General features: G+C 36.5%; 1 pseudogene; it reads left to right on the top strand.

Annotated features, from left to right (window-relative positions):
- The first annotated feature begins 490 nt into the window (after positions 1 to 490).
- On the top strand, positions 491 to 11,967 carry LOC134275104 (recQ-like DNA helicase BLM; annotated as a pseudogene).
- The last annotated feature ends 212 nt before the right edge of the window (positions 11,968 to 12,179 follow it).

Here is a 12,179-nt window from a genome sequence, read left to right as displayed (position 1 = left end):
CCTGACTTTAATTGAGAATTTGAAACTTGAACAGTTCTTTGAGAGATTTGTATGTAGCCAAATACCGTTAGGTTCTCTAAATGAAATATATAGAGAAAAAACATTAATCATGTTCAAAAGTCCGTTAAAACTAAACAAATCAGGAGCAGATGAGACATAAATAAAAGGTTGGATGAAGTGCCCAAGCATATTCTGTAAACCTGGAACACCTGCCTTGTGTTCCTTTTCATGATTGAGTGAGGCATGTCATGTGGTGGGATTTGTTTTTGGTCAAACTCGATGTCAACTTCTTGTTTATCCGTGCGTCTGTCCCTACCATACATACCAAATTTTCGTCACAGTTTTCTCAGCAACCACTCATCGCAAGGGCTTGTAGTTTTAGCACTTTCTTTGCTGAGGCGTTCCATGAGGAGTGAATCATTATTAGCTCACCTGAGCCGAAGGCGCAAGTGAGCTTTTCTGATCACATTTTGTCTGGCGTTCGTCTGTCCGTTCTGGACCCAGTAGGTCCTTCTCTTTCAAGAAAACCACTCCCTATGGTTTTAATTCCCCAATACCCTGTGGAGACAGCTTCTTTGAGGAGGATGCTAAATTGACTCAAACACATCACATTTTTATCAGCTCATTCAACAAGAAATCTCCCACTTCTTCTTTCAAAGAGCCACCTGTGATGAATTTCAACCAATCAGCCGCTTCCTCATTTATGAACCAATCAGATACATCATATTTAAACCAATCAGCATCTACCTCTCATTTCAACCAATCAAATGATAGAGGACACTCATTTGGTACTTCACACAACCAATCAGTAGCTGGGAACTCTATAATTACCATTGAAGCAGTGTCAACCACAGACTTTAGCTTTGACTATAAACTAAATAATGACAGTGGTTTGATACAGACACAGCCAGCTAGACAGGACAAACCGTCCACCAGTGTTCCAGATTCCGAAGATGAGGCTGATTTGATCGATCAGTTTCCTGAGGAACTGTTTGCCCCTGACGACTTTGACTCGTAGTTTACAGAGAATGTGCAGTCCGACTCTTTACCACAGATTTCTGTGACGGCTAGACGACAGAGCACCAATCAGAGCTTTGGTAAGTAGGCTTTACTCTGTAAAAGGTAGCCAAGCAGATAATTACAACTCTCCCTTATCTTTACCAAGACAACAAATGTGAAAATAGATCTATATGATCACAAATTTTGTTCTTAGGGATATAAATTCCTTGAAACTGTGACAAAATTAAATGCATTTGATGACTATATTTGCTTGTAAAATCATGATGCTGCAGGAAAGAAAATTTCTGAAATTAATGAATATTACTCATTCTTTTAAGCTATGAATAGAAGGAAGAAATAACCCCTGATAGATTTCAGTCCAGCATCAATTTTTAAAAGTGTACTGTTCCTGAATGAAGGTTATGAATATGTTCATGTATATGCAAGTTTCATCCTTCACACACTGTACTTTTGGGTATTGTTGCAGTCTCCCCACCCAGCACCAGGAAGAGAGAAGAGGAGGAAAACAAGGAGTTTGACGGCTATAACTTCCCACACAGTGTGATCATGAGGGAGACGTTTAACCAGGTGTTTGGTTTACGTGAATTCCGCACTAACCAACTCAAGGCTATCAATGCTGCACTGTTAGGAATGACTGCTTTATTCTCATGCCTAGAGGTATAAAATACAGTGGAACTTCTATATCTCAAACACTAAAATCTAAAATTCCTTGGATATGTCAAAGTGATCTTGAAGTCCCAATAACTTATTCTCTAAGTATTTCACCCCTGATAGCTTGAATCCCCTGATATCTTTAGTTATCTGATATTTTGAATGCTCTGATATCACGGAAGTATTTCCTCAGTCCCAAGTTGGTTGACTGTATTCTATACATGTATCACATAAGAGACCCTTCCTATACACATAATAATAAAATATTATAGGTATGGTCCCCCCCCTAAAAGAAGTTATGTACAAATGCAGGTTAAAATATCAGGGGATCAAAAATCATTTTCTTTTCACTTAATGGCTTATCATATGAAGGTAAACCTTAAATATGAGGTAATTGAATGCATTCCTTTATACAATATATTTTGAATTATCATTAATCTAGTTGATCAGTGTTACACTTCTGATTGTAGGGGGCGGTAAGAGTCTGTGTAAATACCAGCTCCCTGCCCTGGTGACGGGGGCGTGTCTATCATTATATCCCCCCTAAAGGCCCTCATACAGGACCAGGTTGCAAGGCTCTGCTCCATGGATGTAAGTTTAATTTAGTCAATGTGGATTAGTGGTCCATGGCTATAATTATTGTATGTTGAGGTTGAATAATGTCGGAAATTTGAATATTCGTGCGATAGTGCATTGTGTAGTAATGGACTTACTGAAAATGTATTACATTTGGCTGGGTATTTTTTCTTTGCACTGAAACAGAAGGCAATTTTCACTAAATTAAGTATATCGCTGAAATATTTTTAATATTTAGATAGAGCACATTCAGAAAATGCTATTAAAAACAAATCAAATTTATGCTAACTTGCTAAAAAATCCATTTCTGCCAAATAACATACTTCTTTTTAATTGATGAATTCAATTCATGTAGATTTTGTCTTAGTTGTTTTGATCAAATTAAGAATACTATACCCAAATTATTTTTTTTTAATTGAACCTATAGGATCTTTTTTGACATTTTACAGATACAAGCAGGTCAGCTTTCATCTGACATGGACCAGAATCAATCTGATCAGATCTACAGAAAACTGTATTACAAATCCCCCGAGATCACACTACTCTACGTCACACCAGAAAAGGTACATGTGTACTAAAAATGACAGATACAGGAACATGTATTTTGTATGAAGTAGACTTACGAGTTATACAGTATTGAACTTCATGTACAGTTGTACTTTGTTATCTCAAACCTAATTTCTTGAATACCATGGATATGTTGAAGTGATTTTGTAGTCCAATCTTCTTATTTAATAATCTACCCTTGATATCTTAAAGTGTCTGATATCTAGAAATATTTTTCTTAGTACCATTGAGTTTGAGATCAAAGGAGTTGTATTTAAATCAGAGCTGTTTAAAGTACCTAATACATGTACCTATATGATATTGATGTGTTGTTTTGTAGATTTCAGCCAGTGCTAAGCTGTTGAGTAGCTTGGACAATTTACACAGAAGAGGGAAGTTGACTATATTTGTTATTGATGAAGCACACTGTGTCAGCCAGGTAAAATTAGCATTCCGGGAAATCTATCAGAGCCTTATTTACCCAGAAGACAAAAAATCTGTGAAAATAAAACTAGGAACAAGGGAATTTACTTGTACTTGCAATTGCAAAATGTAAAGGGGAAATGAAAAATCTGTGAAAAAAATTCTCCTTTAAAATAAATTATCATTAAAAAATCAAAGCCTATGTGTTTGATGAATTATGTTACCAAGCTATTCACCAGAGAATTTTAGGTAGAATTTGTCTTTGTAGTGGGGCCATGACTTCCGGCCAGACTATAAGAAGCTGGGGGTCCTGAAACAGAAGTACCCTGGGGTTCCTATGATGGCACTGACCGCCACTGCCAACATGAGAGTCCGCAAGGATGTCATCTATCAGCTGGGAATGAAGAATCCAAACTGGTAACTGTCAGTTTTAACATTTTAAGTTTTCAATATATTAAATGTAAAAGCATACGTTTTGTACATGTATGTATTTTGATTGCTTTTTGACAGCTTTGTTCAAAGCTTCAATCGCCCAAATTTGAAATTCCGAGTTGAACCTAAGAAACCGTCAACACTAACAGCAGATGTGACAAAACTGATAAAGGAACAGTTTCCAGGAAAATGTGGCATTGTGTATTGTCTTTCCAGGTCAGTATTCTGTTTTAAACTGGGATTCACTGAAAGAACTTTTAAATTCAGGTTCTCAAAATAGATTCAAAATTAACTCAGAAAAGAAGTTGTAAAAATTAATTTGAACAACAGTTTAACTCAAAAAGGAATGACTTCTCTAGAAATTGTAAACATAAAATTTAGGAATAATAGATTTGCCATTAACTAGGAAAATAATGAGTATTACAAATGGTAAACACTAAATTTAACGACTCTGGTATGAAAATTCTGAGCTTGATCTTCGTCAGCTACAATTTCATTCTGATAAAAATCAGATCCTTTGATCCGCTCACATGGATCAATACACAAAGGATCATTCATTAGAATTTTGACCAATCAATAGACCAATGCAATAGATTTCTGAGATACTTAATTCCTATAAGTGATCATTTGATTTGATAATTGAAAGGTCACCAGGAGAATACCCTGAATAAGATTTCTTAAGATCATTGTGTAGCGATCTATGTGAGCGGATCAAAGGATCTCATTTTAGTTGGTTGCTTCAATTTTAATGTGGATCTGTCTTTAACCTGTGTACAGAAAGGAGTGTGACACAGTAGCTTCAGAGCTGAATAAATCAGGTATCCAGGCTGTATCTTACCACGCAGGTCTCAGTGACAACGACAGAATCTCTATCCAGGAACAGTGGCTCAATGGACAGCGATGTAAAGTGAGTGAGCAGTCTAATACCCCCCCCCCCCCCCCCCAAAAAAAAAAACAGTGAAGACCACATCTTTTGTCCTCAGTACTTGATGTCTTCGTGATATGTCATTATTTATGGCATATTGTGTCAAATATGAAAGCCCTAGCATATGTCATTCAGAAGTAATCTCACAAATTTTTGGAAAATTAGGTGAGTCAGAAATAATGGCATGCTCGGAAATACAGGTAACTCTTGATGGCTTGAACTTCGATCTCTCGAAGTTCTTGATCGCTCGAAGTGAGTCTTTGGTCCCGATTTTTTCCCCTATACAACCAAGCAAATTTACTCTTGATTTCTCGAACTCTTGATCTCCCGAAACCCTTGATCCCTCGAAGTCAAAATGCAGTCCAGCTATACATATTCTATTGGAATTTTACCCTTGAAACCTCGAAGTGGCTATGTGTATACAATGTTACATAATTAGCGACTTTACCTGGACATTTAATGGCCCCAGGCAGAAGATGCGGGTCTCGAGAAACGGGATGTTTATTCAGGTGACACATACTGCTAGGTGATAATTGATTTATAATTAATCATATGTTGCCTATATGCTTTTAAAATAATTATCATCAACTGTCTTACGATAATTCGGAGAAGCGCTGTCAATGAAAAATAGTAAATAGAAAACAAAACGAAAAACTAAATAGTTTTAATTCTTATTTCGAGTCAGTGTCAGAGTTTAACGAAATATGACAAATTAATGCAGAAACAGCCTCAATGTCAATATTACGACTGTTGTTGCACAAATACTTACAGAACTTCGTTGAACGTTTAATGATCATGTTTGAAGTAGTCATTTATGCTGTGTACGACGCGGTAAAATGTCTTTTTCATTTAACGAATGCGTAGTTTGACGTCCGTACGGTATCAAAAAGAATAAATAAATAAACATGAAGTGAAGAAGTACATTTTTCATTTACTCAATTTAATGAACATTTATCTACAATACAAAAACATACCGTTGTTTTATAAAAACCACATGTAAAATGTTAGAACTGCATGACAATTATTACATCCGGTAAGTCTAATTTCAAAACCAGTCAACAAACCCGGAAAATTCCGGACTCTTGAAATCTCGAAATCTCTCGAAGTTTTTTCTCGGTCCTGCGGACTTCGAGGTATCGAGAGTTACCTGTATCTTGTAACGGATAAAACACGTCAAATATGAAAAGTCTTATCTCGTCTAAAAAAGTTGTGAGGTAAATATAACATTTGTGAAAGTAGACCAAACATTAAGGTCAAGGTCATGGGGTCAAAAATCATAGTGTATAGAAAGGCCTTGTCACATGTAAAATACATATGAAAGGTGAAAGCCCTAAATCTTCTAAATCAAAAGTAATGACCAGTGTTCAAGTTTTTGAGAAGTAGGTCAAACTTCAAGGTGAAGGTCAAGTTAAAAATCAAAGTGTATTTAGAAAGATCTTGACACAGGAAATACACATGCTTAGTATGAAAATCATAGCTGTTCTCATTTCAAAGTTTTGGCAAATTAAGTATAATGTATAAATTTTTGAAAAGGTCAAACTCCAATGTCAAGATCATGGAATAAAAAATCTTTTTAGTGCATTTTAAAAGATCTTGTCACAGGTGGGCCTAGTACACATAATATGTAATGTGAAAGTCCTATCTCTTCTCATTCAAAAGAATGAAAAGATATGACCAAGGTAAACGTTTTTGTTACAAATTGACAGACAGACAGATGAATGAGATATAATGTCACCTCGCTTTCGCGAAAATGGGGGACAATTATATGTATCTCAGTGTAGTCTACTTGTGTGGCATGCCAAATTATTTTAAAATCAGGTCAAAACTAAACAGTTGAACAGTTGTTGAAGGTATTTAAATGCCTATCTAGACCAGGAAGTATAAACACCTGACAGGTAGATAACACAGGTGTGTCACATGATCAGAGTCCATAACAGATAGACTTTAGTTGGAGTTTGATCAAAAGGGTGAACACCATTACTAAAATCAGGTAAGAAATTTACAAGTTTTCTGAGCGTATGAAAACAATTCTGAAAGTATTGAAAATCAGTATTACAAGCTTGAACTAAGGGGAACAAAATTTCCTTCCTACAATGCCTTGTATGTATAAGATAATGATTTTTTTCTACCGATACATGTTTATCTTCAAAGCTTGTTTATCTATTTGGAGTCCATGTTGCCTTCAAATTAAGTCGATAAATGTATATATTTTTAATATATTGATTTTTTTATGCTTCAGTTACAAGATACGATGGACCCCCGTACCAGTGCCCAGGACGTGATGCGATGTGACCTGTGTGAGACCGCTGTGGTACAGATGCACTGTGATACATGTCTAGCCAACCTGTGTACAGCTTGTGTAGGAAAACACTTCTCTGCTGAGCTATCAAAACGTCATGAAATTGTGGACTTTAAAGATAGAAAATCCACTCCTCTCTACCCTGTATGTACATCTCATGCCAAAGAAGGATGTGAAATGTACTGTAAACAATGTGACATTCCTGTCTGTCTTAGCTGCCTTGCATCCAAACAACATTTAGGTCATGAATTATCTAAAGTTTTGCAAGTTCTGGATGAAAAGAAGGATATTATTATAAAAGGAAGAATTGAATTAAATGACACTATCTACCCCATCTACCAGGACATTGCCTCTGGTGTACAAAACAGAATGAGTCAGTTAGAAAAGAAATATGGAGATCTCTCAACAGCCATAACAAAACATGGAGAGGACTGGCACAGAGAAATTGACAAACTTGTCAGGAAACTCAAAGCTGAAGTTGATGAAATGAAATACACACAATTACAAACTCTACAGAAACATCTGGATGAAATAAACAAGAACATTTCTGACATCAAGGAAGAAATTGATTGGATGGAAACTGCAAAAGACACCAATGACTTGTCAAAACTATTTAGTGTCCTGTCCAATGTACACACATACAGAGATCTTCCACACAAAATCACACCATTGTTACCCAAGTTCAATCCAGGAAAAAATCAGCAAGAGGAACTTGGTAAACTATTTGGAGCCTTATCATCAAGTTCTTTATCATCAGATAAACATGGCTACAGCATGAAGACATCACAGAAATCACCAGAAGCTGGATCCTCTCCTCCAGTCAAACAGCTGCTTGATGAACCACAGACTGTCACCACCATAGACACTGGGTATGTGAGACTTTTCAATGTGGCCTGTCTGAGTGATGAAGAAATCTGGACAAGTGGAAATGACAACATCATGAAACTCTACAGCATCAAACAGGGATCACTACTCAAGTCAATCACAACCAAGTCAAGTAACAGACCACGTGACATAGCAGTGACAAAAACTGGAGATCTAGTTTATATTGATAACAGTGATAGAACTATGAACATTGTGAAGAATGAGAAGATAGAGGAGGTGATCAGACTACAGAACTGGATACCTAAAGGTGTCTATAGTACCTCCTCTGGTGACCTCCTGGTTCTCATGGACAGTGATGATGACAAACAAACAAAAGTTGTCCGTTACTCTGGCTCCACAGAGAAACAAACAATTCAGTTTGATGATAAAGGTAAACCTCTCTTTTCATCTAGTATCATATACATAACTGAGAACAGGAACCTGAATATCTGTGTGTCTGACGACGGAGCTAATGCAGTAGTGGTGGTCAATCAGGACGGGAAACTGAGATTCAGGTACACTGGACATACTCCTGCTACAAAGAACCAACCATTCATTCCACGAGGAATCACCACAGACAGTCAGAGTCACATCCTTACAGCTGATTATCTCAATCACTGTGTCCACATCCTAGACCAGGATGGACACTTCCTCCGTTACATAGGCTGTGGACTGAGATATCCCCTGAGACTCTGTACAGATAAAAATGACAATCTGTTTGTTGCTCAATGGGGAAAGGGACAAGTGAAGAAAATCAAATATCTGCAGTGAAATCTATGACCAATAGAATAATAACATATGACAATGATTTATCTTATCAAACTTATCATAATGATTCACTCTTAAACTGTTTCCATGACTTATCACAGAAGAAACTTTTTGAACTTATGCAAGTTTCAATTGTATGAAAGCCTAAAAAAGTTAAACTTACAATGGGTAGAATGCTACAGAAACAAAATATCATGTTGTTACTTTTGTTTTCTAAAATAAATAATCAATTCCACAACATACTTCAGCTGCATAAAAGAGCACTCACTTCCAAACATTAATTAACATTTTGTCAAGAATGAACATTTGTCTTAAAACATTAAATGATTAGAAATGTTCAGAGTCTAAGTTAGAGTTGTGAAAATATTTAATTTTCCTAGTCAATTCGTATGATATTTGAATATACAGTTGTATATTCGAACGATGTTGCAGTATTTGATAGTATGTCAATTTAACTGATAGTCGAACAGGCAACTATTTGTTGACACCCCTAAAAAAAAAATGTAGGTAATTGTCTAATAAATTTTGATAATTGGTTCGATACACAAGCATCAAGACTCTATATGCATTTTCAGGTCATATGTGCCACAATTGCCTTTGTAATGGGGATTGACAAACCGGATGTCAGATTTGTCATCCATTACTCCTTGCCGAAGTCGGTGGAGGGATTTTATCAGGAGACGGGGCGAGCCGGGAGGTACGAACAGCTAGCCCACTGTATAATGTACTACACTTACCAGGATGTCAAAAGACAGAGGAGGATTATAGAGAGTAAGTAGAGGGGTCTGTTATAATGTACTACACGTACCAGGACGTCAAAAGACTGAGGAGGATTATAGAGAGTAAGTAGGGGGGTCTGTTATAATGTACTACACGTACCAGGACGTCAAAAGACTGAGGAGGAATATAGAGAGTAAGTAGGGGTGTCTGTTATAATGTACTACACGTACCAGGACGTCAAAAGACTGAGGAGGATTATAGAGAGTAAGTAGGGGGTCTGTTATAATGTACTACACATACCAGGACGTCAAAAGACTTAGGAGGATTATAGAGAGTAAGTTGGGGGTCTGTTATAATGTACTACACGTACCAGGACGTCAAAAGACTGAGGAGGAATATAGAGAGTAAGTAGGGGTGTCTGTTATAATGTACTACACGTACCAGGACGTCAAAAGACTGAGGAGGATTATAGAGAGTAAGTAGGGGGGTCTGTTATAATGTACTACACGTACCAGGACGTCAAAAGACTGAGGAGGATTATAGAGAGTAAGTAGGGGTGTCTGTTATAATGTACTACACGTACCAGGACGTCAAAAGAATGAGGAGGATTATAGAGAGTAAGTAGGGGGGTCTGTTATAATGTAATACACGTACCAGGACGTCAAAAGACTGAGGAGGAATAGAGAGAGTAAGTAGGGGTGTCTGTTATAATGTACTACACGTACCAGGACGTCAAAAGACTGAGGAGGATTATAGAGAGTAAGTAGGGGGGTCTGTTATAATGTACTACACGTACCAGGACGTCAAAAGACTGAGGAGGATTATAGAGAGTAAGTAGGGGGTCTATTATAATGTACTACACGTAACAGGACGTCAAAAGACTGTTGTGGATTATAGAGTGTATGTAGGGGTTCTGTTATAATGTACTACACGTACCAGGACGTCAAAAGACAGAGGAGGATTATAGAGAGTAAGTAGGGGGGTCTGTTATAATGTACTACACATACCAGGACGTCAAAAGACTGAGGATGATTATAGAAAGTAAGTAGGGGGGTCTGTTATAATGTACTACAAGTACCAGGACGTCAAAAGACTGAGGAGGATTATGGAGAGTAAGTAGAGAGGTCTGTTATAATGTACTACACGTACCAGGACGTCAAAAGACTGAGGAGGATTATAGAGAGTAAGTAGAGGATTCTGTTATAATGTACTACACGTACCAGGACGTCAAAAGACTGAGGAGGATTATAGAGATAAGTAGGGGGGGTCTGTTATAATGTACTACACATACCAGGACGTCGAAAGACTGAGAATTATAGAGAGTAAGTAAGGGGTCTGTTATAATGTACTACACGTACCAGGACGTCAAAAGACTGAGGAAGATTATAGAGAGTAAGTAGGGGGGTGTCTGTTATAATGTACTACACATACCAGGACGTCAAAAGACTGAGAATTATAGAGAGTAAGTAGGGGGTCTGTTATAATGTACAACACGTACCAGGACATCAAAAGCCTGAGGAAGATTATAGAGAGTAAGTAGGAGGGGTCTGTTATAATGTACTACACGTACCAGGACGTCAAAAGAATACATATAACATTAATTTTTATGTTATATACATCTAGTTAGAGGGTCATTAGATACAGTTGAACTTCATGAGTTTGAATATCATGCATATATATTGAAAGGATTTTGAAGTTTCAACCATTTATTTCTAAAATTGTTTTATAGTTGGTATCTCAAGTCCTCGGATATCTAAGAGATTTTTCTTGGTCCCATGATTTTTGAGATAACATGTTGAATTTTGCAGAGAATCAATCCCCACATTTTGATTTTGACTTCATTATGTGAAGAGTGTTTTGATTCTTCACAGTGGATCAGGCAGCCACATTTGATTCCAAAAGAGTTCATATAGACAACCTCTTCAGAATGGTTCAGTACTGTGAGAACGTGGCCGACTGTAGAAGATTACAGCTGCTTAATTACTTCGGAGAACGAGACTTTAATAGAGAGGAGTGTGGGAATTTCCGTGGAGCTATCTGTGACAATGGTGTGTCTAAGGTAAGAATTATTTTCTGTTTTGCTTGGATTTTTGTATATAATATATGTAATTATAGTTTATGTAAGTGTAAGCTTAGGTTTTCAATAGAACTGGCTCCGCATATATTCATTACTTTAGAACAGTATCAAACAAAATATCAAAGGAATTCTCAAAACTGACAATTATTTATGTTCTGTTAACTTTTATCTGAATTTTCACGCAACATATTTCACAGCGCTACATTGCAGTAATGAAAGTTTTTGCTCTATATTTGTTTCATACCTGACATTTATTTGAAATACATGCGTAATTTCTCAATAAATGAATGAATGAATGAAACTTAATTGGAAAGAAGGAATCGAAAGACATGTATTTTTACATATACAGGTACATCAAATATGTATTCCAGATTGAATAATTAACATGTACCAAGATGTTAGAAAAATTGTTGTACATCTGTATCTAAAACTTATATAAATTGTTTTGGTATGCAGTTTTGGATGATTGATTATTGATTCTTATATATTAAGGAGTCCTTCCAACTCCGTGATGTCACAGATGATGTCAAGGATATTGTGAAGTGTGTGAAGGATCTGACCGTCAATGGAAGACTGGGAAACGACTACACCCTTATCTACTTTGTGGATATTTTTAGAGGAAAAGAAGAATCTTTCTCAGAAACCATTTGTAGTCACTATTTCCTTGTATACACTATGTGTTTTAGTAATTTGAATTCATCTACATGCGACTTATTTCTAGTGTTACATAAGATAGCAAAGTGTTATCAACATTCCATTCAGTTAATGTTACAGTAAATGCCAAACCAACTTTACCACTGTTTAATCCGTATTCACACATATGTATATACATGTATATGCTTTAGTTTTGTACCAAATATTTGCATTTAGTTATTATA

Source organism: Saccostrea cucullata, unplaced genomic scaffold (assembly GCF_032062105.1).
Source record: "Saccostrea cucullata isolate Sc308-1 unplaced genomic scaffold, CSIRO_AGI_Scuc_v1 ctg7326, whole genome shotgun sequence".
Classification (NCBI taxonomy): Eukaryota; Metazoa; Mollusca; class Bivalvia; order Ostreida; family Ostreidae; genus Saccostrea; species Saccostrea cuccullata.
The sequence above is the reverse complement of the archived record's forward strand: the minus strand, read 5'-3'. Positions and strand labels throughout refer to the sequence as shown.